The following is a 27,006-nucleotide window of genomic DNA, read 5'->3' as shown; positions in this document are numbered from 1 at the left end:
GCAGGCAGAAGGTCTGGCTACTCCAGTCCACTCTGAGCTCCTTTTGTGGTCGTGTGTGCTGGAGAGCAAATAAATAAAATGAAATAAAATGAAATAAAATGAAATAAAATAAATTAAAGGGGTGCTAGAGGAAATGAGAAAATGAGAGGTTTGGATACCTAAAAGATGGGGTGTTGTGGTGAGAGGGAGAGGACAGGGAGGGTGGTTACCATCCCCAGCACAGATTTCCTGATTCACATCCCTTCCTCTGAAATGACACTTGTGCGCTGGGAGGAAAGGGAAAGCGGCGGTGTGGGGCCGCACCGTGCCCCTACAGGAGCCCCCCACCACGTGCACACCGCGGGGCGATCATCCCAAACCCTCCACATCTCACTCCTCTCGCCACGCACCCGCGGGTGCCCCCCGGCGGGGGTGGAGGTGGGCGGAGGGGTGCGGGGGGCGGCCCGGGGCTGCGCTCCCTCCCTTCCTCCGTCCCTCCCAGCTTCAGGTGCCGCCGGGGGAGCGCGGCGGGGCGGAGGCTTTGCTGGATCCGGCAGGTGGGGGCTGTGGAAGGGGAAGGGACCCGGACCGGCTCGGCCCCCCGGGGGAGGCGGGAGTAGGTTTGGGAAGGTGCAGGGGCTCGTTGCCATGGCTTCCTGCAAGCGCTGCCGGAGGAGATAGTGATGCCAGTCACGGAGGGACCCCTCTTCCTTCTCGTGGGTGTGTAGTGGGGCTGGGTTGGGATTTTTTTATTTTTTTATTTTTTTTTTGGAGGGGTGGAGCGATTAATTTGGAGAGCCGGGACGGGGCTGCGGAGCTGCTGCTGTAGGACCGGCTGCTGCTTCCTCTGCCCAAGGTAACGGTGGAAGGGGGGCTGTGCATGGGGCTCCAGGTCAGAGCCTCGGGGGTGCCCTGGGAGCGGGGTGCCTCTCTGCTTTTTCACCGCAGCCCCTTTGAATTTCACGTTAATCTTTCTCCTACTCCCTGTAACGTAGCCGCTCCCGAGCGCTCCGCCCTGAGAAGCAACGAGGAACCGTGCTGGGCTCGGCGGTGCGGAGGAGCCGGCAGGTGCCCGCGGCTCCCCAGGGCTGCCCTCCCCGCAGGGCTCTGCCGAGCGGCCGCTGCCCTGGGAAAGTTTGCGGCGGGGCGCGATGCGGAGCCCCGAGGGGAGAGGGGGGATGGTGGTGGTTTTGGAGGTGATTCCGCTCCTCGCTCTTGTGCTGGGTTAGAGGGATTCAAGTTCGCGAGCCCGGGTGCTGTTCATTTGTGACAAATAGTTGTTGCTTGGTTTATTGTTATTGTGATGTATTTTATTTTCCCTTAATGATTTCGGAGATTATCTGGTTATTGTTATTTTTCCTGCGGTATCTAAATAATTGCTGATGTCTTCAGGTGTGTGTGGCTCTTTTTTATTTTCCCTCCTCTGGGGGAGTGGTGTGACTGCTGTAGAGATGTGCCGCTCCTGGGTGTGCTGTACCGTCTGCAGTTACGTACTATGAGCCGTTTCTGGGAGCATTGGGTTCTCAGCTAGGTTCGGGTTTCCAGCGTGCAGAGAGGTGCTGCCTTCTGCCTGTCTCCCAGTGGTCGGATGCAGTGAGGGGAAATAGCCATCACTCGCACGACTAACATCCCTCTTGGTATTTGGGGGCTGAAAGGAATTAGGCTATAGTGTGTTGGATAACGTTCAGATGTTCAACTTTAACTCAACAGATAGAGAACAAGCATTTTTATTCTCAGCTCTGGATGGAAACGGTGTTGCTTGAAACACGTTTTTGAGAATATCAGCACAACTTGACAGGTAGTATTTTTGTGTGACTGTCAAGGGTTTATTTGAAGTGTCTGAGTTAAACACATGTTGTGCAGCTCTCACAAATACTAATCCACACACAACAAACAGAAAATATTATGATGTGGTTAAAAATCTGGGAAAAGGAGATGGGGGAAAAGCCTGTATCTAACAATGGGTGTGATTTATTCTTTTATCACCATATGTGAATGGAAGCAGCGTTGTGTTGGAGCCGGGCATGTGGTCCTTCACCCACTGCTCCCATGGGGCAATTAATGGTGTGAGGGATCCCTGTGTGACTGCTGCTGTGTTAATACTTTGCTGTTGCTTCAAAGTAATGGGTTTCCTTTGTCTTTCAAAACAAACAGACCCTCTCCCAATGTCTGTAAGAAAGCACAAGGTTCTTGCTAGCCATTTTCCATGGTCCTTAGGCCATGGCCCTGCTGGCGGCAGAGTTTGGCTTGCAGAAGAGCACGAGACCAAGCTGTGTTACATAGAAATGAGATGCAAATGACAATGTATCAAGGTTTGTAGGTTCCTTCAGGAGTGTGGAGTATGGTATGGTAACCACTAAAGTGTCATTAAATGTCTTTAGTCAAACAGCGTGCAGCAATCTAGGAGTTGCAGAAGTTTTGCCTTAAATAACTCTCCATTTTGAAAGCAGTTCCTTCTCTAAAATGGGGCTATTTATTATTGTCTTTATCAAAAGAGGGATAAAATGAATTCTGAATGTGTGGCTGAAATAAAGAGGCCGTTCTTCTCTTATATATGTCTTTATACGTCTTCATTACATTTAACTCGTTCTCAGCGTAAATGAATGTAATTACTATGGACATTTAGTGTGTGTTGCTTTGTTAATTAAACACAGTGAATCAAGGCATAATACTCTATTTCTCTACCCCAAGAAGTGCAGTAGATAAGCCTTCCTTTACATGAAGGACCATATTATTCACAACGTCTATGTTTACTGTGGGTGGCTTGGATTGGAGCCATCTTGTTTGGCAATAAAAATGAACTTTTTTGGTTATTTGGAAGGAAAAAGGAAGGCAGGTAGATGTGCATTGTGTGAAGTGATGTGGTGGACAGTGGCAGCTGAGATGAGGAAGGATCCTCCAGTTTCCCCAGTGGGAGAGGCCAGGGACTACTTTAAACACTACTAATTAGTACAGTTTATCTTGCATGCTTTACAATGCTGCAGTTAGTTAATTATAGCCTTTCCCATTAGCAGTATGCTAAGAATAATGAATTAACATATCACACAGATCAAAAGAACATCTACAAAGTTTATCTTCGGAGAAAGAAAGTGTCATTGTGAGGCAGGAAGTCCCCATGGCTTTCCCAAGGCGCACATTTGTTGGAATTCCTTCGCTGGCGCTGCGGCGCCTGATGAATGACTTGAATTGATCCCAAACAAGTGACACTGGAGCTGCTGGTTGCTTAGCAACTTGCCAAGATGCCACAATTTCTTTTGGTATATTTGTCCAGCAAAGTAAGAAATTCTGTTTTGTTAAAGATTTTTTTTTTTTTTTTTTTTTTTTTTCCTGCCAGCACAAAGCTGACCTTAAAACTGCCTCAGATTATGGATAATTAAAAATGATGCATCAGTGCTGAGCCTGGCCAGCAGCATGGGTATGAAAAAGAGAGCAGAAATCTTACTTGTAAACCATATTCTAGTGTTAATGTGCTCACTGTTTTATAACAAGTTTCAATTGTCCTTTCTCAGTCAGACTTCTGTTAGGGGAGTGGGAGGGAATCCACGATTAGGAGAAGGAAGTCTAACAAAGCTGTTCCTCTACCAAGTGCCTTTTGAACCATTCCTGTCATGCTGTCTTGAGATGTGAGATCCTGCGAGGTCTCGTGGATTCTCACCGTGCTGCATTATGAGGAAATGAAATGCAACATGGCACATGGGGTCTGGTTGTTGTCTGCCCGGTGTCGGGGCAGCCTGGCATGTTCTGCAGCCCGTGTGTCTGGAGATGTCTGCCAGGTTGTTGTGGAAGAAATGGGTTGCATATCTTATTTTGTGTGAGGAAATAACAGGTGTAGCACTCAAAGGCCAAAAGGAAGATAGAATTATTGCTATCGTGTACACCGAAGATACCAATACTGGCTCTACTTATCTTCTCGCAACCTTTGCATAGTTCATACATGCTGAATCCTGTTTTTTATCGCAGTGTTTATTGGCACCTTTCTGTCCCTTGCCACTGGCATCTTAGCTGTGGAGTGTATCTTGTGAGGGGAGCTTTTAACTGTCCCATCCCCACTTGCTGCCCTTTGGTTGGCATTACAGGGTGACTGCACCAACCAGATTCCTTTTGGGTGAATCAAAGCCAGAGTATCTGTTTCATTTCACTCAGTCCAGGCCTGCTACTGATGTCCTTTTCATTTGTGGCCTCCTGACTATGGCTAGAGCAAAGCCTTTGCACAGTGTGCAAGTGGATTTGGGGTTCTCAGTGTGGTTTAGCTGTATTGGCTGCTTGTTATCGTAGACATGTCCTCTTCCATCAAAATGGTAACTAAGAAAAAGTATTCCAGGGCTAGGAGAATTGCGGACTGTCATGGCATTCATTTTCTCATTGGCATTCTGAAAGATTTCTCTTTCTTGGTGAGAAAAAAGAATTCAGGGATTTTTATTGTTTCCTAAATAAAGACCTTGGGTCCTGAATGATTTGCTGGCTGGGCTGGAAGGGGTTGTACAGAATTGCAGATAGTAACTGCTGCTGTGTATGGACCACAGAGAACCAAAACTCAACTCATCATTTGCCATTAGTGCTAAGCTAAGATCATTACTGTTCATCATCTGTGGACTTCTAGGCTGGGTCCTGTGTTCATCTTGCTCCCATGTGTCCCTCTGGGTTTCTGGGCAATGAGTCAATCTGAATCCTTTAGAACAAGCTGGCTATTTATTACCTTCCGCAGCAAGAAATAAATGTTCCAGTAAGAAATAAACATCACAAGGGCTGGAGATCTGTGAATATGTAAGAATATTCGTCATTTGCAGGGAACAAATATATGACTGTGGTGAAGAGGGTGAGAAGAATTATTAGATTTCTTTGCTGAGTAAGCTGGCATGTATTTCTGTTTCTCTTATTTTCATTTGTGGAGTAGATGCCATATTCCATGGATGTCCATGCAATATAGAGGAACATATCCAACTTACCTTCGAGGGCTGGTGGTTAATAGATTGTCATCTACAGGAAGAGTGGTGAATGCCAAAAGGAAAGTACTTACATGTGCTTTATTGAGGAATTAATATTAGTCCCAGTTACTAGAGCTTTATTAGCACGATTTTGGTTGTGCTTTTAGCCAGAGAAGATACTTCTATGTATCTGGAGATGTCATGTAGGAATCTTCCTAATATTTCATTGGAATTTTTCATGTTACTTGTGGTGTTATTTTTTCGGTGCAGATTTAGGTATGTTGTTCTGTTTTGTGTCAAAATCAATGCCCCAGACTCAAGTTGTTTTTTTTCTTCTTCTCTGAATTAATGCCCTTGTATCTGTCTCATACATTGATTTCTGTAAGTACGTTTGCATACCCAAATGTTGATTAGTGATTGCCTGTGCTCCATAAACAGATAAGGCCAGGGAGAGTTATTTGGGATGCTTAGTGCCTTGGTTTTATATGGCTGTTAGATTCCAGCACCCTTTATGCAATGCACTGTGCTGATCACACAGCCAGTGTAGTCTGCTATTTTCCGAGGTTGCAGCATTCCTCTTAGCAGATGTTTCCTTCTTCCTTCATTACACCTGGATGTATGAAACTCCACAAAGTGCAGATGGAAAACAGTTTGTCATAAAATTTAGTATTTATAATATTGTTACAGCCAAACTACTGCTAGTTGCTGGGAGTATGAGCTCCAGCACCTGTTCTGTTTAAGAAGGACAAGATTTATGTTATGTTCTCTGTTAGGCTTTTTGAGTATTCATATCTTCTTTTGACCATTGCTAGCCCTCTCTTTTTTTCCACTTGTGGAAAAAATTGCCAGTTTTTCTTTTCAGGCAGTTTTCCTCCTTTTGCTGAATCAGCAATCAGATGAAAATGGAGGTGTGGTGAGGATGGACTTGGGTTAGGGGTGAAGAGGACACTGGGGAGAGCAAGAACTCTCTCCCTTCCCCCAACTTTGTAGCCCTTTTTTGGACACAGATAGTTCTGTGCTGCAGGTGAGGTAGCAGTGAGATGTGCCTTTGTAGCACATGCAGAGGACCATCTTTAGCCTGGTGGGTTATCTAGGGGCATACATGGCTGGAGCATTATAGATAGGATAGACTTGTATGAAGGTCATCTGTAATGGTGGGATCTGCCCTCTTGAATAGAAGTTTTAACTGTTTTCAAGTAGTGACAGTGCAAGACTGCATTTTCACAGAAGCACATCTAAAGGAGTGTGTCCTTTCAGCCTTCAGTGTAGCATGGTCAGTAAGATGGCTTCACTGCTTTTAAAACAATCTCTTTTTGATTGTCTCTGTTTAATGGGATCTCCCAGAGGTGATGGGGAAGGCTGATGGTCACTTTTCAGGCCACCGTCCCAGATGAATTCAATTCATCAGGTAGGAGCCTTCTGAGAGGAAGGAAGAAAATTGGACAAATCCGTCTTTCAGTCTGCATCTTCTTTGCCAGCTTTCTGCATGTGCCACAGCCTCAGTGCTTGGGTGGTGGCTGCAGGTGCTCTGCCGGAGAGGAGGGGGCTGCCTTGAAGGGGAGCATCCCTGTAGCTTCATGGGTTATATGAAAGATGCATCAGTCTGTTCTGCTCTGTGTATTAAAACTGACAGAAACCTACAACAGCATTTGGTAAATAATGGCTGGTGCCTTTGTGCAAGCCTCAGTGTTTGAAATAAAATTAGTCTTGATGAAAGATTGCTTTACTTATAGGAAAAATAAAATTGTTTTTTCAGGACAGAGTTATTATTATTTTTTTGCTTGGAAAATACCTTAACAGTGCTTTCAGGTAGCAGTAGTGATTGACTCAATGGCTTTTGTTTATATGCAGGTGTTCTTTTGTGTGTGGTTCTGTTTAATTTACTGGAATTAGGGAATCGGTAATAAAGGATCATCTGTAGATCTTGAAATATCTGCAAAATCAGTCTCACACCCATCACAGTCTGTCTTTACTAACTGAGCCATCGGTATTTGTACCAATGGAAGATTTTATTTTTCATAGGAAATAATAACCTCACTCTGCTGGCGTGACTTTAAGGACTAATACTGCACACAGAAACCAGTGGTGAAGTCACGGCGCCGCTGAAATAGATGGTCAAACTCGCTCTGACCTCTGCAGAGTCAGGTTTTTGTCCCGAGAGTGATGAAAATCTAATTTACAGCCTAACCAGTTGGAGAAATAGGCATAATGGCTCAGATCCGTGACTGATACAAACGACGGTGGTTGTGCTGGCTGATTGAGTTACGCTGGCTCCTACCATCTGGGCTCCTGCAGAACAGGGTCAGGCCGTGTGCGTGGGCAAACAAGTGTGTGACAAACTTCTCTGCAGCATCTCCTATCGAGAAACATGTTCTTGTTTTGACTGGAAACAAAACAGCATGAGACAGTAGTGAATATTCCTGTTTCCCAAGCTGTGCAAACTACAGATGTTGTGCTGTAAGCTACTGAGCGGTTGTGATTGAAGGGCTGTCCCAGGCGTACAAAGCAGGAGAATAACTACTGTGTTCCATGTACAGGGGCTGCCATTGAAATACACGCTACTTGCACAGAACTGACTACCTGCATGACAAATGCACCTCTCTATTACTGATAGAATGAGGCTGGATGAGGCTTCTACCTAAATCTGAGGTTTTTACTATATCTGATTCTCATGTTGGGTTGTAGCATCCCTGACGTTTGTGGCTCTGTGGCGTTCAACTGGTGATTCTACCTGCCCTGCTGGCAAGCAACTTCGACTAATTTCTGCCCAAATGGTGTCCAGTTGCTGGGAAGTGTGCTGAGGGAATTGCTGAGAACTGAGTTAGACAGAGCCCAGTGCTTTAAAATAGAGGTAAAGTGCAGTAGGTATGGTGGCACCAAAAGGACCACAGCCCACCTGCTTGTGCAGCCCCTAAGGAACAGAAGTTTCTCCAGTTGGCTTCCATGTCTGTAGGATCCCACATCTCTGAGTGCTGTACCTAATTACCCTACCAGTGCAGCACATTGTCATTGTGAGCCCTTCCTGCTGACAGGCAACTCTGTGCAGTGAAACCTCACCTAATTCCACAGCAGACTGAGATAAAAATATCATCATTGTGCATAAGAAATATGTTTCAGTATTTGTTAGGGGAAAAAAAAACAAACCCACAAAAAAAAAAAAAACCCAACAGGCAGCAAACAAATTGTATCGTGTGTATCACAAAATGGGGAAAAAAAAATCTGGGATAATCTTTGTATTCAGCAGACAAGCGGTATTCTCTGTACAAACCTCTTCCACTATCATCCTCCAAAATGTATGCTAAGCTTGTCTGTGCACAAAGCTCCTTGTAATGGGTCATGGTTTGACCAAATTTTTTATCCTTACATAGTACTGCTATAGAAAGGAGCGGTGCATTTTGCAGTGTTATTTATATAATGCACTCCCTGAAAAGAGTAACGTATGCAAAGCTTTTGAAGCTCAGGCAATGGCAATCCATTTAACCATTTATAGTTTTATGTTTCTTATAATCCCTGAATCCAAATGTCCCTGGAGAGGGAATTGGCCCTTAAAATATTTTAGACCTCTAAATGAAATGAATTTAAATTCACTCATTTGCATTCTTTTTTCCCCCCTCTGCCTGAATGAGATATTACCTCAGTAATTGAACTGTAACTTTGCAACAGGTAAATAATGTACGACAGCTTATATTCCAAATGCTTCACTGCTTTAGGGTTGTGCAGTGTTAATCCAGCAATTTGCAGCACACCTTGGAGACGGGATGTGTCCACTCCACTTAGGATCATGGAGTGCTGGGCTGAGCTTTGTTTAAGCATTGGAACTCAGAGCACTTCTGGGGCAGAGACTTGCAGGGATGCTGCAGGGTGATAAAATGGGCATCCCTGGTAAAATTAGGGAGATTAACTGAGGTGAGCGGATGGAAGGTAGGGGAGGTGTGTTGTATTAAAGGGATGGTATGTCCATCAGAGCGTCTTCATGTCTTTGGGAAAGGTAGAGATATGTCATACAGGGATGCTGAAATATTTTTGGCTGTTAGTAAAACAACACTTCTGGGTCAGTAATGCTGGTTACCTAAGGACAGCATGTGTGAGCTGGGGAGACCTTCTGCTTTCTAGTGTTGGCTTCTTAAGCGTCATGGTGTGCTGTGGGCACACTGGAGCAGCATGAGTGCAAAGAGAGAAAGCAGAATGAGGAAGGGGATGGTTGTCTGGAGAGTTTGGCATCAATACCCGAAAAAACAAATGATAGAGGACTGAGTTAATATGGAGTTTGAAGAGAGAATTAAGATCAGCCTCTGGAGCTTTCAGTAAAGGAAGTCTATTCCTGGTGAGGTTATGTGATTGCTGGGTACAGGTAGCAAAGCAGCTTTGTGGCAGAGTTCTCTAGGTGTTAGATTTGGTATCTGCTGACATTTCAGTTTAAGAGAAAAGAAGTTAGAATGATAGTTAGTACTGTCAGTGCTCTGCTCGATGAATTGAGATGTGTCCAACAAATTTGAAATGATATCTGTCCATGAGGATCCTTTTTTGAAATGTGTGCTTCTAGTGTAGCTTCATTAGAATGAGAACTGGTCCTGAGTCAGTTTAATGTCACTATAAATTTCCATGTCCAGACTATTGAATGACCAGCGCCAAAACTGTGGGTAAGGTAATACTGGTAGTGTGAAAATAATGAGTTCTAAGGAACAGACTGAGCTGGCAAGGTGTTCCTTCTCCCATCCTCTTAGGAGTGTGAGCCTTAGTGAACATGCTGCAGGATGCATCTGTCAGGGGAGTCATCCTGAAAGGATGGGAAAGGGGCACAGCAGGCAAGGAAGAGCAGATGGCTTCTCAATGGAATGCTGAGGTTGAAGGACCTTTTGACATAGGATCAGCACTTGTTGGTGTGGTTTTCATCTCAGAGCATGAAAAACTGAGTGGTTCTGGTGACAGCAGTTTAAAAAAGTTTGCAAAACTGATAAGTCAAGAAAATAACCACAGTATTGATTTGAAAAGTGGAGAAAAATTCCCCTCAGTGAGAGGTTTAGAGAATTTAATCTGCTTAGCTCATCAAAAAGAGGATTGAGAAGGGACTTGATTATGGGGAGAAGTATTTCCATGGGGGAAGCATACCCAGCTTTTTAATCAAGAAGAGGGAAGAATAATAAGAACCAATAGCTGGAAGCTGGAGCCAGACAATGTCAAGCTGGACATTAAGCGCACTTTTTTATCTGTGATTAACCACTGGAATGCATCATGGTGTGTTCAGACTGAGGCTGGATGTCTTGTGTGATAGGGACATTCAAATGCACGTTGGTGGATAGAATTTGCAGTCAATGGGGAAAAGTATAGAAGGGCTCAAGTGCCTTAAATTCTGTGAGCTTTGAAAGTCAGTCATAGGAAAAAGATTAAGAAAAAAGAGAAGAATGAATATAGAAAGCAGAATCGAAGGAAGGAATTTTGAGAGGAGAGATGGAGTGCTTTTTTTTTCTGAATTTGAGAGCATATGTCTCAGCAAAGTGAGTTTTGGCACTGAAACACCTTGAGTGTTGGCAGCACTGGAATCATCTGTTACATAGTCAAAATAGCAAATTTGGATCCTCTGCTTTGTTAATGATGATGGAGAAGCCTCCCATTTGCCATTTGGGCGTTTGGCACCTCAGGCGCTCCGTTCTGCTGCTCCACAAGCAGACACAGCGATCAGCTTCACTTAGATGTGATGGGGCTGAGGGCTATTTCCCCCTTGAGGGCCATGGCACGTTCCCCAGGAGTGAAGGGCATGTCATGGATTGTCTGGGTTCCTCCTTATCAGCAGCAAGCTGTCACTGTGGTCTTGGTTGCCCTTCACCTTATTGACTCAGATGTGACACAATAAAATTTTAAAAGGGCAATGCTTTTGTACTGTTAAAACAAACATCGGAAATCCAGCAAGGAAGCCTACTGGTCTCAGCTGTTTTGGATGCATTATATCTTTGTATGTATTTGTCCTCATGAAATAGTTTCATGATATCAGTGATTGTGTTGTCCTTTTTTTCCAGGGAAACATGCTTTGTTTCAAGTGCTCACAATGCCTGATAATCAGGTAGTCATTAATTTAAATGCCACGTTGTGATTCTTCTATGAGAAAGTGGAATAGTCAGCTGAAGGTCATGGTCCAGGCATATTTGCTGCTTAAATCTGGATTTTTGTCTCTGGATCTGCAGTAGTAATGGAATTGGAACACTGTACATCACTTTGCTATTGTGGGAGCTTTTCCTGTAAAGCTGAGATGTGCTGCCTTACGTCCAGTTGAGCTTGTACTTGTTTTGCACCGAGAAATGACTTGCATAACATAATTGACTTTTGTGTTGGTTTTCTTTTGTCTTTTACAAGTTCATTGCAAAGGCATTACCTTTGTTTAGCAACATTTCCTATATTGCTTTTGGATTTGAGAAGAATATTCCGGGATCTTTTCAATGGAAATTAGCAACGTTTCCTCCACGCTGTTTAACAAAAACGTAGACTCTTTGTGATCAATTCAGGTTCTGAATTACCTGCAGCTCTGGGTAGGTCAATAGTTTCTGCCTCCTGTGACCATCAACATTTCCCATAGCCAGCAGCAGTGAACAGCAGTTTTCTTACTTCTGGGCCAGAATGTGGGCATTTTCTGGGCTTTGCTAAAACCTGGGCTTATTATGGTAATGTCCTTCTTGAAACGAGCAGGATGATTAAAATGTGTTCTTTGGAGAAAAATATCATGCAAGAATGTTCTCTCTATCTGTAATAATTGACTAACTGGGCAGTAATTATTCCAAAATACTCCTGGAAATCTATTGACCTTGACAACCATTTTCTTCCTCAAATGGACATCTGAATAATTGTCCTCGCCTAAGGATTCCCCAGAAGCTGCTCTCAAATCAGAGCGGCACTTCAGTGTTTAACTCATGACATTGTGACATCCATTAGGAACAGAGAGGTAGGAATTACCCTATTCAATCCGATTAAAGATCCAATTAACTTAGAAACCTATCTTTGTGAGTAACTAATACTGGATGACTCAACATCCTGAAGAAAACAGGGGGAAAAACCCCCACAGAAACCAACCAACCAAAAAAGCAGCTTTCCTACCCCCCCTCCTGTGAACTCTCATTATGACAATTAAGGAACAGCACAACCCTGAAAAAACTGTTTTCCTCTTACCAAGCACTTAGTGTTTGGCTTCCATCCCAAAACACACGATCAATAGCCCTTAAATTCCTACCATGCCTTGTGAAAGTATTATTAACACTTTTAACGTGTAATCACTTTGCTAACCACGATGCCCTTTGTATCAGTAATATTTTGTCAGAGTTCACAGTCAATTACTTATTATGATTTTCTTGCCCACTTTGTTTGCTGTCTCTTAATTCCAACGTGATAATTAAAGTGACTGTTTGACCTTGTTTCACTTGTTGTTGTGTACACCTGTCATATTCATTCCTTGAAATACTTAATCTGTATGTGAAATACTGCCAATTTCTTTCATTCCTTCTCAAAGAGTCCTTTAATATTTTCTTTATTTTTTACTCATTTGGTCTTTTCTATATTGTCTTGAATGTTCTCTGAATGCAGTTATAGTTAGTGTCAAAGATAAGAATATATTAGCAGTCCTTTTTAATGTATTCTGTACACAGCATTTTGACCACCTTGGCCTGTTGAGGAGGTGCCTTCTATTGAAGATAGAAGAAAATAATCCAGTAGAAATGCAGTTCGTTTTCAGGCTTCCATAGTCCAGGGGCTATTTGGTGAATTAAACTTCAGTCAAATAAAATGAAACAAATCTATTACTGTTTTGGGAAAGTCATGTTTATGAAATGGCATTAATAAATGGCACACAGGCCATTCCTGAATATAGGAGTAATTAATGTCTTCCATGCAGGAAGAACCACTTCCTGCAAGGTTCTTCACTGTTTCCTTGGAAGTGCCTATTTATTCAGGTTGTACCCCCTGAGCAGGTAAAGTGTGGAGATGATGTGGACACAATAGAGATATATGGATCCACAGACTTAAATTGATTGCTATTTTGGTGTGGTTTTATTTAATGAGCATGGCAGTTTTTGGAAAAAGAAATGAGCTTGGGAGGCAGTAGGTCTTCAGCATGTGTGTTTTTACAAACTGTTTTGTGTAATAGACAATAACTTTTGCCTTGGGCTTTTGAATGTGATATTATCCATCTTCCTGGAAGGGAGTTGAAGCACTGGCAGCATCTGATGAGGCTGGAAGGAAAACAAACAAAAACAAAGCGGCTCAATATGGAGGGTACCAGGCTATAGTGTCATTCTGGAGACATGAATTATGAAATTTGAAGTTACCCATGTACAGTGTGTTTGCATGAATGTAGATATGAATATACAGCTACTAGTTCATATAGTTGTCAAATGTGGGCATATGGGAAGTGCAAGAGAGCTTGTCTACTAATGATTTCTGGTTCTAATATTTCACATCCATGTCTCTGCAGTTATGGAGAGGTGATTCAGTTTTCTTCTGCTTTGGGGTATCACTTTTATTTGGGGGTTCCTCCCTGCAGATTGCATTTTCCATGTATTTGGCTGCAGGAACTTGTTGTGGCAGATGTTGTGACTCGGAGCAGATGAGAAGATTCAGACTGCTATCTTTTTTTTTTGCCTTTTTTTCCTTTTCCTTTTTCATAAGTGACTTGCCCCCAGGCATGTTTTGACAGGGGAGATATCATTTCAAATTAGAATGTGAATGTGGAGGCTTTCCAAAGCTACAAATTGCAGAGATTTCTCAGCATGGCTCAAAGAGGGGGAAAAAAAGAAGTACAGTTCATGCTGATGGCTTTCTGTGGTGGGGGGTATGGCTGCGGTGTAGCTCTGATGGTTAACACTATAGTTAATGGCTTTGTTACAGAGTTGGACACAAGAGACAGTGTCCATGACTGAGCTGCCTTCACTGCCTTCTTTTATTAATTATCTTTGACACGCTTGCTGCTTTGACCACTTCTGTTATTATTTTTTCTTAATTGGTGTTGCAGATAAGGTGAAAATGGAAGTAATACTGAAATATTGTTTTGATCAAGTGATGTAGGGAAAAAAGGTTAAAAATAATATGAAGCAGAAGACAGAACAACGTGAACATTGTATGAGACAGAATAAACTCATGAAAAATGTAGGGTCTGGGTTAGAACTGGCAAAGGATTTGCAGCTTATCAGTGCATCCTTACAGCAGCCATGGAAGTTATAGAGGAAATTTCACTGTTTCAAGAAGGCAAATGTGGAGGCTGTTCCAATGTTTATGGTACTGGGAGAGTGTTTGTAAAGAAACCACGCAATTGTGTTAGGTGGGTCAAGGTAAATGCACTAATACTTGATGAAAATAAAACACTGCCTCCATGAGCATCATTAAGGCCAGCTTAATAGAGGTGTTTTCATCAACCCAAAGACACACAGCATCTCTGCTCTGCCTTTGTGTTTGCCCTCTGAGATCCTTGGCCACTAGCTTCTTGTGTGGCTTCTCACTATTTTAGGAGATGTGCGATTTGTGGTAAAGCCTGTCTGTTCTTCGCCCGTCTAATAAGAAAGGAAAAACAACAATTGGAAGATGGCAGTGGAAGAGCTGGAGAGAATCTGTTACTGATTGACCAAAAAAAAGGAAAAGTCACTGTTGTGCATTACAAATCATATTGTCAGCACATAGGCGAGGATCTCACTGCCTTCAACTGAGCTGGGATTGGGATCAGTGGTTAAAAATCTCATTTCCCATACTTGTCTTAAATGGGCAGGTGAATCTGCAGCATCAGTGAGGTAACCATACTTTTAAGACGACAGATAATTTGGTCTGAAAGCAGGCAATCCAGAAGATGCTCACTGCTGACAATTGCCAGAGGACTTTGCACTAAGATGATTGCTTTTCTCCTTTAGAAAGGGGAGAGGTGCAATGAAGAGAGGAGTTCTTTGTAACTGTGTTTTTTGCCCTATTTCAGGAAAAATAATAGAGGGAGCATCTACGGTTCTGAATAGCATCCTGTGAGCTATTGATGTCTGTGATGTGTCTGTCTTTTGAAGTGAGAGATCTTAATACTCCTTAACACTCCAGGTCTTTCTGGCAGTTAAAAGTTTTGCTTGAGAACTTTTTTGTTGTTGTTTTTTTAATTGAAAGCAACCCTCATTCCTTGTCTAAATCTCCAGATCGAGGAGTCACAACAAGGTTTTGGGGGCAGATGTGCATTGCTTGAAGCTGGCGCCCTTCAAGCGGTGACCATGGCATTTTGGCATTAACACCATGTCTGTAGAGGATCAAGGACCAACCTTATGAGTGGAATCAGTTAAATCATGCTTGTCTGGATGGCCTCCTGGAAACTGGTGGCAGACCTTAGCTGATTTGTATGCAGTCAAAATCTGTCCCTCTCTCTTTGCTGCCTTAGCCCAAGGCCTATAGATCGTTGCGGTCCCTTTAGGGATATTTGGACATTTCTTTCCTTTTTATTGCCGTGTTTGGAAGGTTTATCCTTCTTTGCTGAGATACAGTGTAGGAAAGGAACGAACTCTGATAGGTTTAACCTGTAATAAGTCTGATGTCCTCGGGGAAAACTGAGATTAAAGAGCCAAAATTCTCTGGGAGATTGTCACTTGGCTAATGATGATAGTTGCCTATGGCAGTTGGGGATGATATGGCTGATACTTAGCAGGGGTTGTGAACCAATTAGTCTGCTCAACAAAATACTTGGTCCATTGGGTGCAAATGTTAAGAATATTTATAGGGCTGGCGATGGAGTCAGCTAATCAAAACTGGAGAAAGCTACTTAAGAGACTGTCCTAGGCTCTCCAGAAGCCTAGAGATTACAAAGCTGACGGATATACAAATGTTTGCCAGTGTAAATATTTGGACTGAAAGAATGTATTTGAGCTCTTCTTCAGTTTCCTATTTTTGTGAAATCAATTAGGGATGTCTGGAACGTGCACAGGTCAGCTGCCATTTGGGGAGCTGACTGCAGCTGGGGCCTTCCATAGGTGAGCTCCTCTAGGTTGGTTCCTCCACCCAAACCCAGTGCTTGTGGTTTGTCTCATTCAGCCAGGAGCCTTAATGGCAGATAGTGTCACGTAAGCTGGCCCAGGTTAGATGGCAGCACCACAATAACACAGCAGATACAGCATGTTGGTTTGCATTCATTTATTGCTGGATATGTATTGCCACCAACTCTTTAACCTATTAACTCGCTGAAGTATGAAACTACTGCAAATCAATACTGGTATCATAAGACTGTCTGTTACATTAACAAAGCCCAGTCCAAACTCTACCAAATTTATTTACTTACATAAAAACATTTCAGTTTTTTTAAAGTTTGCAAGCTGGTGTAATCATGACCTGGTTATTTTAAAAAAATATATGCATTTTTTTTACACTCTTTTATGTAAAAGCTGTCTTTGTGCTGCTGCTATTCTGGCTGCAAGTAGTTGTAAGTGTGGTAGATTTTTATATGCAGGTGTAATTTCTGATGGATCTTACATATGGTTTTGTGGTGTTGTTGTTGTTTTTTACCCGAAGAAGCATGGCGATTATTGGTACTGATAATTGTGTCAGTAGCTTTTTTTTGTTCAAACACATGCCAGAGGTACAACATACTGGCAGCTAAATGGGGTAAAAATGGTCCTTCCAAGAGGAAGATCCAACTCCAGGGAGACTCTCCAGGGATCTCATTAAAACACCCTTTCTTAATATAGTATACTGCAAGACCAGCTATCAGGATCCCCACAGTGTGGTTTCCTGATAGCTTAGTTTACACAGAATTAATTGTCTAATTTTGCAAGCAACCTGTGCTCTGTGCATTAGATTTGTATATATTTATTTGTAATCTCGAGTCGTATTCTCCTGGATTCTGCTTCTGAATCAAAGCTAGTTTTTTACATTCTGTCTTCACTCGTACCATTTTGTCATAGCACATATTGCATAGCAAGTATTATGTACTTCTCTGTGTGTCCTTCCAAGAAATACTGTTAATATAATCTTTTGTAAAGAATTATTTCTTGTGGGGAGGTGGGCACAAAGCATTGCTTTTGGATACCAGGAAAAACAAAAAACAACTTTCAGAAAAGTAACTTGAGATGTGTTTTTGAGATGCTTGTAAATTGCTCTGGACACTCACCCAGAGTGAGGGCAGTGGATTTCCTCAGGTCAGTGTGCTGTGGCACAGAAGAGAAGAAGGAGCAGGAGCCTGCCTGGAACAAACGACTGGCAAGCTGCACCCACTTGATGCAGAAGCATCCAGGAACATGTATTAGTGAAGCCTGGCTGAGAATTTGGATTGAGCAGGATTTAAAACGTATCCAAGCCTTCCTTTTTAAAGTCAGGTTCTTGAAATATGATTTGCATGCAAATGGTAGGTTTCCACTCCACTGCCAACATCATTTAGCTGCATGAGAAAGATGGAGTGATGCAGAATATTCTCCAGCTTGGTTTGGAATAGATGGCTGCTAAAACCACTGCTGGTCTCAGCCATCTGCTAAATGCTGCCTTCCAGCTTGGCTTGTCCTTGCTGCTGCCCTCAGGAGATGGCTGTCCTTCCTGTACCTGCTCAAGCTGATGCAGGTGGGAAGGAGATAGATGATGGGCTTCTGTTGTTCCCTCCCCCTGGACCTGGCTGTGTTCCTGCAGCCTGCTGATATGCTTACGTTGAGGATGGGCTTTGCTCAGTGTGGACTATCACAGAATGCAAACAGCTGTGCTGAATCTGTTGCCCATCTACAGGATACAGTATGGTTCCAGCCTACCAAATGAATGTCTCCATCACAACATCAGAGCACAGCTGCTCTCAGCGCATTGCACGCACTCAGCTTGACCTGACAAGGGGCTGTTCTCTGTCTGTAGGTGCTGGAAATCTCAGTGTTGCACTACCTTGAGATGGGGATTTTATGGTGTGCAGGGCTTGAGTGCTGTGTCCCATCCTGGCACCACTGGTAATATGCAGGTTGTTCTGGTGTCAGTTCTTATCTCAGAGTGCTGACATCATATTACTAAACAGTGCTTAAACAGCTCTTTCCATTAAAGGATGAATTCCTGACACAATTGAAGTCAATGGGGCTTTTGTCACCGACTTCAATAGGTCTCAGCTTCCACCTCAAGACTCCTTGGGAAGAATAATAAATGGCTGCTGAAAATGCAACTGCCTCTGACATTCAGTGGGAAAGTTTAATTAGCAGTCAGTCATGGAGCTGCCATCCCAGTAGTCTGATGAATAATAGAACTGAGTGCAAGTGAGATGTCACCTTCCAAGTGGGTAAAATGATTTTTAGCAGATTAGCATGAGTGTAGGCAGCCAAGAAATATGGCATGAGAACCAAGTGTGAGATGAGTTCTAGACAGTAGGCATTAACTTTTCAGTCTGTCTGGTTACCGACATGTACCGCACAGTTTTATGTAAACACTACAGCAGGAAGATGTTGGGTATCAAGAAGACAGAATCTTGTTATGCGACTTTCTTCTTGTTGTTACTGAGTTGGAATTAGTGCTTTTAAAAGAGCTTGAGAGAGATTTCAATAAACGTCTCTTCTCCCTTTTTGCATCGTGTCAAAAATTACTTTGCAGCAGGAAGATGGCTTGGGATCTGGCGAGGATGGAGGTACAAGGATGAAGGTTTTGTGGACTCCTGAGGAAACACTTGCTTAGAAGCCCTTATTTCCAGCAGTTAGATCAGCTGATATAGTGGACAAAAATAGGTGCTGAATTCATAGATCTCCCTGTGAGCACAATGAACAATTAAAGCAAGAAGAAAGCAAACCCAATGTGGTTTTAATGTTTCGGTCTGTAGCTGGTCTGAGCACTGCATGCGGCTCTGTGAGAGCATAAAGACAGCACTGTAACACCACAGCTTTTAACTCTGCTGTTCATGCATTGTGATTGGCAAAGCTATTGACTTCGTATTCTTTCATGTTCTTTATGTTCCTTTCTGTTTTGATGTTATCATGCAGTCATCTTAGCTACGTATTAAACAAGAGACTACTTCAATATAAAATGATCAAAGGGGTGAGGGAACACAGGGTCATAAAGAATATATGGAGAGCTCTGGGAGAGTGATACGTTGAATTTAAAGGCTTTTTCAAGCCGATTAATTCCTGCTTAGATTTCTGATGCCACCAATAGGCAACAGTCCTATTCTTTAAATCTTTTACCAAGGGTTGACTGGTAGAATCTTGGTTTTACATGGGCTTTAGAGAGTAAAAGGCCACCCTGAAGGTCAAGCCTTAGGAGATTTCCTCTAAGAGCTCATTGATTCTACTGGATTTTGACTTGAAAAAGGAACACTCCTTCCTCGATCTGTGGTTTGGATACAAGTGCCTCAGTATGTGCCAGCACAGAAGGCAGGAGTAAGAGTGTAAAAGCAGGGAAAAAAATAGAGGAAGATGCTGTGGGGCAGACAGTGATTTCAGTCTCTTGCTTGTACAATTCAGACTAGAGACATTATTAGCTACTGGCCCATGAAAAAAAAGAAAGTATTATTTTATTGCTTTCAGAAATGGTCTGTATTAACAGTGAAATTGGGCAGAATAAAGATTTATGGTCACATCCTCAGCTTGAATAAACAGGCAGAGGAGCTGTGCTTGTAATGGAGATGGAAGGATTCAACGCAGCTGAGAATTCAGGCTATAAATACTGGGGCTCTTTTTTTTGTTGTTACATTTATGAATGAATGCATGGTTATTGTGAGTAGATGCATATGCAAGTAACTAATGTTATTTTGCACAGAAGTTGACTGAGCATATTTTGCCTCTCTAACCTCATTACAGCATTGGCTTTGTAAGTTGCCTAGTGCTGTAGTGATTAGCAAAACGGAAAGCCTACCCTATAAGCAAACTCTATATTTGCACTATTACCTACTCCTGTGATATTTCAATCTGGTTCATTAGAAAAATTAGCATTTTTATGGACTAATTAGGGAAAAACGTTCCTTGAACTTTTTCTGATGTGCAGTGATTTTTCACGGCTTACTGAAACCAAGCATGAATTCTCCCAGGGAAGGAAAAAAAAAAGGAAAGAGAAAAGATGAGTCAAATTAACTCAAAAGATTGAGGTGATTTAAATTAAAAAAAAAAAAAAAAAAAAAAGACAAGAAAAAGGAATTAAGGTCAGGTCAGATTAGTGCAATATTGGCAATGAATAAAGATTGTAGAATTCAAAACTCTGGGTTTTTCAGCTATTTTCATTCTTCAGACATCAATATATTTTAAAAGCTGTCAGTCATCTGCCATATTTTTTGTGACAGTAGCAAAATGAACAGTAATGAGCATGAATAATAACGACTGCATTATTCAGTATCTATAAATACCAACTGATTATTATTTTTTCATTGTAAGTTTATGTATTTCAGTCCAAGTACACTTCAATTTTTCCTCTTCTTTTTAAAGTCAAACTCAGGTTTTACTAAACCATAGCTGTTCAATCAAACATGCTTTACTTTTTATCATGTTCTGCTAATGAACCACTTGCTTTTGAAGTTTAATTCAAAATATGCATGTGCATCCTTTGCTCTTGCTCATGTTCTGCATTTGCCAGGAGGGTTAAAGTGGGTATTTGTAACTGAATGTCTAAGATTGTCTTTTTGCAAGGGAAGATGTCTTTTCTTCTTGGAGGAGGAATACCATTATTTTAATCAATGCAGGCATCTCCTGTTTTGATCGTTATGTTTTGATAATGATCTTGATTTGCAGAGGCACAGCAGTGAAATCCCCATTTCGGGCTTCTGTGAAGAAGGCAAAACCTCCATCTTGTACAGAGGGTACAAGTTCAATTAGGCGTTTCAGTGTCATGGGAGGCTGATGGAGCTTTAATTGGCTCTGGCTGACTGGCTCTTAGGCCATGATGTTCTTTACCAGCAGTAGGATTCTTCTCAAATATATATGGATTTTTTTATTGCATTTGAAAGCATCGCGTGGACTCAGAATAATTATTTCCAAGTGCTGCTTTACAAGTCAATGCTCCGTAATATATACAAGTGAAAGAGAAACCATTAAAATAGTAGAATAATTAATGTCGGAAGGGACCTTTGGAGGTCATCTGCTCTAACCTTGTGCAGAAGGTATGGACCAACTTTTAAGTTAGGTCACGTTGCTCAGAGCTTTGTCCTGCTGAAAACACTAATTAGCTTTCTCCTTTATTTTTTAGTGCTAAACAGACACAGTTCTCAGCCGCATGTATCACATGATGCAGCTCTGCATCATCTGGGCCCTCTCTGCTGAACTTTTTGCAAATTCAGAGACTTATGGATGCCCACTTTAAGTGCTCCTGAACAAGATATTCATCTACGATAGATAGCACTCTATTAGCACTATATATTTGTCCTGGACAAATATATTATGAAAGCAGACATAGATGGCTTAAGAGCAAGATTTCTCAGTAAAAAGTGATGCAAACAGCCACTGAATGCCTTATCCTTTTCTGCACCCTTTGTCAGTAGTTCTCTTCATCTCTTCAGAAAGATCTGATGTTTTCTTTGGCCTTTAGGGTGGTGGTCAATGGCTCTATGTCCAGGTGGAGGCCGGTAACGAGCGGTGTCCCTCAAGGGTCTGTCTTGGGACCGGTGCTCTTTAACATCTTTATTAATGACATCGATGAGGGAATGGAGTGCACCCTCAGCAAGTTTGCTGATGACACCAAGCTGAGTGGTGCAGTCGATACGGTGGAGGGAACGGATGCCATTCAGAGGGACCTTGACAGGCTGGAAAGCTGGGCTCGGGTGAACCTAATGAGGTTCAACACGGCAAAGTGCAAGGTTTTGCACTTGGGCCGGAAGAACCCCAGGCACCTGTACAGGCTGGGAGGAGTTGTCCTTGAGAGCAGCTCGGCAGAAAAAGACCTAGGGGTCCTGATAGATGAGAAACTTAACATGAGCCAGCAGTGTGCTCTGGCAGCCCGGAAAGCAAATGGGATCCTGGGCTCCATCAGGAGAGGGGTGGTCAGCAGGGATAGGGAGGTGATCGTCCCTCTCTACTCTGCTCTTGTGAGGCCCCATCTGGAGTACTGTGTCCAGGTGTGGAGCCCTCAGTACAAAAAAGATATGGAGACTTTGGAAAGGGTCCAGAGGAGGGCCACGAAGATGATCAGGGGGCTGGAGCACCTCCCCTATGAGGACAGGCTGAGGGAGTTGGGTTTGTTCAGCCTGGAGAAGAGAAGGTTGCGGGGTGACCTCATTGCAGCCTTTCAATACCTGAAGGGAACTTACTCCCAGGAAGGGAGTAAACTCTTCGAAAGGGCTGATAATAGCAGGACTAGGGGAAATGGTTTTAAGTTGAAGGAGGGAAGATTTAGGTTGGATGTTAGGGGAAAGTTCTTTACTAGAAGAGTGGTTAGGTCCTGGAACAGGCTGCCCAGTGAGGTTGTGGATGCCCCGTCCTTGGAGGTGTTCAAGGCCAGGTTGGACGGGGCCCTGGGCAACCTGATCTAGTAAAGGTGTATGTTTGGTGGCCCTGCTAGGCAGGGGGGTTGGAACTACATGATCCTTGAGGTCCCTTCCAACCCGGGTAATTCTGTGATTCTGTGATTCTGTGATTCTTTATTTTGCTGCTGGTGTACCTATGAGTTGAACCTGTCTTGACCACTCCATTTCTTGCCAGTTCCAGCTCTGTCTGGCTTTGGCTTTCTTAATTCCACCCCTGCAGGACTGGGCAAGGTTTCTGTAGTCCTCCTGTGCAGGCTATCCCTGCTTCAACCTTCTGTTCACTTACTTTTTGTGTTTGAGCTCAGTCAGAGATTCACGTTCAGCCAATTCAGCCTTCTGCCACGTCTGCTCCACTTCCTGTGCATGAGAGTGAATCGTTCTTGGGCTTTTGAGGTTTTTCAGGAAGATCAAGGAGCTTCTTGAGCCCTTTTGCTCCCCAGGGCAGCTGGCCATGGCATTGCACCTGCTAGTTCCGTGAGTGAGCCAAATTCTGCTCCTCTGAAGTCCAGCATCAACATTTTCTTTGATTTATTTATGAAATCCAGGTTGCTTGTGCACCTCCAGTTGCCTTTTTAGCAGATATCAGTGTGGATAAAGGCCACTGTGTGGTTTCCTTGTAAAGGCTGAACAAGGCTTTATCTGTCTCCTGTTCTTGATCAGGTTGGCAGCAGACACCCCCAGCAGCAGCATCCTCATCATCTGTTTCTGACACACAAACACCAGCACGCAGCCAATCCACTGCCTGTTACACAGCAGAGCTCCATGCATTGACAGTAGTTTTCTCTGTTCTAAGGAGAACTTTGGTCTGCAAGCATGTTTCCGAGCTGTTACAGTTTTTAATCCTCTAAAGTACTGTATGGGACCTGTTCAGTCATGGCCTGAAGCAGTGATTGAGCACCTGGTGAAGGGGCATAACCAGCCCTGGGAGCACAGGTGGAAGCAATTCACCTGTGTTGCCCTATGGGTAGGGCCCTGGCTCTACTCCCTTGACCTCATTTAAGGGCTTGTCACTGCAAGGGGAGGATCTCCACTTGGAGATCACCTCCATTGGAGTCTTTAGTGAGCCCTGATCCTGGAAAGGGGGTAAGCAGTTCCTTCTTTATTACTAGATTGTGACCTCTGTCTTTCGTGGGTGATCCTAAGCTGGTTTAAAGCACTTATATCTACTGCTGCCTTTCTCTATAAGTGCTTTTTTCTCAGTAGAAACATTTGTTTTTCCTGGTAGACAAAATTCTCTTGGTAGTGTGCTGGGCTCTAAGCATTTGTTGTAGCATGATATCTTAAGCGTGTGCTTAATAGCTTCTCAGGATATAGAGGATCATTCGTGTGCTGTCTTTGTACATATTTGTGGATAGAAGGAGTTAATGGTGTGCTTTCAGTCTCAAAGGCCAATGTAAAGAACTAATTGGACTGACTGATGTAGTTTGCAGTTGTGCTTTTCTCTTTGCACTTTCAGCAGTTCAAAAGTAGCAGTGCTGAAATGGCTCATCTTGACCTCAGTTGTCTTCTGCATTAATAAAATGCCCTGTGCTGTTACTTATCAGTTAGGCCATTAGCCTGGGACTTGGATGTGTTATTTCTGGCTCTGCAATTATCCTGCTGCTGCAATTTCCTTGTCTGAATTGGGGATAACAAAGCCGTCCTTCTTTGCAGAATGCTTGCAGATTTGCTGACAAGAAGTGCTACATAAGGATTCAAGATTGTCGCATGAACAAGTATCACTCTGTTTCCGTGGGCTGACCATCTTATGGGCAGGCAGAGAGCTGATGACCAAACCAAGGTCAGACATTAACAAGTCTGTAATAGTGAACAACTTCCGTCTTTTGATTTTTATCTCCTTCTGGTTGCAAGACAGTAATTTTACAGTTCTGTCTTAAGAGAAGTTAATTGATAAATCATCAGCCTGATTTGGGAATCTTTCCAGTCTGCTTATTTTGCAGCTTTATTCATTTTAAATGTTAAATAAGGTACTTATTAGTGTGTGTGATTACTTGCGGTTAGCCTCGCAGGTTAAACCTTTCTGATCCTTTCTCACTTTGTGTGTCATGGCAGTCGTCTTATGATTGACTTCTGTGTTGTGGAGCATCCTCAGTTAAATCTGGTTATGATCTGCTTACAATTTTTAATTAGGGAAATCATTTGTCAGGTGATGTAGCTTTGCTGAAGCATTTGTATTTACACAGATCAATCTCAGCTGAAGTCTTGCTTCAGCATTACTGAGGATGACTGACTGGGTATTTTGGCATGTGTGAACAACTGAAATCTGCTTTTTTAATCTGGTAAGCACAAAACTCAGTTTTCTGTCTACGTTGTTTCCTGAAGCCCTGATGTTGCAATAGGAATGCATGGGCTGTATGGGAAATAAAGTATATGTTTGAGCTACTTGTGAGGTTGTGTTTTCCAGTTCAAAAGAAATCCTTTTTCCAGCTTGGGTGCTATTTAGTTGTGCGTATGCCATATTAAAGAGCCCGGGGAGAGGTTGCAACACACAGATACGTTGTGCATTAGGTTATTAAAATCAAGTTTAAGTGTGCTGTATGCCTTGGGGATTTTAATTGCAAAATCGTTCTAACTAATAGGCAGACACTGAGCGTGCCAGATTTTACCCCAAGGATGCACAAGCTGCTGTGATAGCATCAGTCGTGCTCTCTGACTTTTATTGACTATCAGGATTTAGTGACCAAGGAGGGAAGTATTGATGGAGGTGATTTCCTAGCAGCCACCATTTTCCACAAGGGGCGATTATGCTGGTGTCCACTGTAAATCTGAAATCAATACGTATGTGTGTCATGGTGCTGGGTTGAACCACTGAATGCCTTCCTGCCAAGGTCCTGGGGCTATGCTGTACATGAGAGTCCAGTGCCTTTGCATAGACCTTGACACTCCCTTTAGGGAAAATGTCTGTGATGTGCCTAGCTAGCAACAAGCCAGCGAAAAGATGTGTGTATGCATCAGCCCTTGTACATGTGTTAGAGCCAGGTTGATTTTTCTTCTGGTACCTGTCTTAACAGCTTCTGAAGCCATATGTCGCTACTGCTAAGATCAGTGAGTTCTGTACCTGTAATGAGCTGCAGCGTTTTGTATGCCTGAATAATCGTGGGTCAGAATCTGGCCCAATAAGCTTGATTTATGAAAACTTACTCATGCTTGCCTTCTTTTATTGGTACGGTAAATCACATAAATTGTTTGGCTAACACGGTGTGATGGTCTTAGACAGCTGTGATTGGTATTCAAGGTTCACTCCATGCAATGGCAACCCTTCCAGTAACAAATAAAGAGATACTTGAGACATTTGCCATACTGCGTTTGCAGTGATAGGAACCACCATGTTCTAAAGGAGAGATTGATCCCAAATACGCTCTTTCTGTTCCCATTTTTTTCCCAAGTGGGCAAATTGAAAACTGAACTAGACATTTGGGTTTTATTCCTGTAAAATTAGTTCTGTGCTACTGCTGCTAAAACTGAAATATTGAAGGGGTAGGAAAACTGACTGTTGTACAGGCTTTTCTCCATAGTTTTGCTGGATTGTGTTCATATTGTGCATGGGTAGAACTATATCTGAAAATGTTTGCTTCTTTAATCATTAAGAGCTCCTTCCTTCTTGCCTTTTTTTCCTCCTTGGGGAAAAAAATTAATTAAATGTGTGTATTTGGCATTAGTTTGACGTTGTCGTTGCAGAGCTCCCTTAGCACATCTGTACTTCCTGTGTGGCATCCAGCCTCCCATTCCAAGGACAGCAGTCTTTTCCAGTGGCTGCATTTTGCCAATTAATACTCTGCTGTTTTCCAAGCAGGTAAATGCATCTTTGCATTGCTTGGGGAAAAAAAGAAATATGCTGAAGCTAAGCATATTCCTCCTTGCCACTTGCACTGATAGGCTGAGCAGAGCTGCCCAGCAGAGCTGTGCTGCGGGAGCACAGCTAAAGCAGCGCTGGGGCTTTGTCCTGCCCTGTGCTCACCCTTATAGGGAGAAGCAAGTGGCTGAGCAGGAAGGTCACATTGCAGCAGACACCCCACATCCTGGCCTTGAGTGGGAGCGCTGCCGGTGCCATCTGCGGTGTGAAGCTTTCTTTGCTCCCAGCTCCAATCTGTCAGTTCCCCCCAACCTTCTGGGCATCTGGAGACCAAAGTGGCTGTGTTTGTAACAGTAACTGCCATTGGGAAGCAGGAGGCAGGAGCAGCACTGTGAATCCAGATGGACATGCAGGCGCTTTGTGAGTGCACACGGAGGAAACTAAATCCCAATTTTCCATTTCATCTCTAAAGATCACAACAGATTTACAAGACTGGGGCACATAACCACTGTGATTCAGGCTATGAGGTCTTCAGGACAGTCGCCGTAAATCCCAATTTATAAGGCTGTATTTTTCCTTTGTGTGCAAGGCATGAAAAACCACACAGCAGGTTACATTCTCAGCACAGACTGTGAGACGTTTGTTTTCATTAAGATGCGCTTTGTTTCAGCAATGCTTTCTTTTCTACTGTGATGCTAAATGTGGGCTTGTTAAGACATTTGCAGCTGCGAATTTGCTGCCAACCTTTGCCTAAGTATGAGGTGCCTGTTGTTGTGTATGTGACCCATGGGGAGGATGATGGAGCTTTCCTGCTGGGGGTGATGGACACTTCCTGCTAAGGAAGACTCTTTCCTTCAGGTTACAAAAGATACTTGAGTAAAATGTTGGTTCCCCTTCATCGGATGATGAACTTTGAAAGGATTTGG

General features: G+C 43.0%; 1 protein-coding gene across 21 annotated transcripts in view; it reads left to right on the top strand.

Moving 5' to 3' along the window:
* The first annotated feature begins 418 nt into the window (after nt 1-418).
* Nucleotides 419-27,006, top strand: part of CHL1 (cell adhesion molecule L1 like) — a 108,154-nt gene continuing 81,566 nt past the window's right edge. For 7 of the 21 annotated variants that reach the window (XR_014934557.1, XR_014934556.1, XM_015875302.3 and 4 more), the window contains exon 1: nt 756-835. The gene's annotated coding sequence lies outside the window, so the exon portion shown is untranslated. Of the gene's footprint in view, nt 700-723; nt 836-991; nt 1,048-23,940; nt 24,068-27,006 lie in introns of those variants that run through there. The other 14 variants (XM_085516153.1, XM_085516162.1, XM_015875296.3 and 11 more) reach the window with 9 other exon arrangements.

This window comes from Coturnix japonica, chromosome 15, assembly GCF_054131305.1.
Source record: "Coturnix japonica strain WE chromosome 15, WE-NBRP24, whole genome shotgun sequence".
In the NCBI taxonomy this organism is placed as follows: domain Eukaryota; kingdom Metazoa; phylum Chordata; class Aves; order Galliformes; family Phasianidae; genus Coturnix; species Coturnix japonica.
This window is presented reverse-complemented; position numbering and strand designations above follow the sequence as displayed.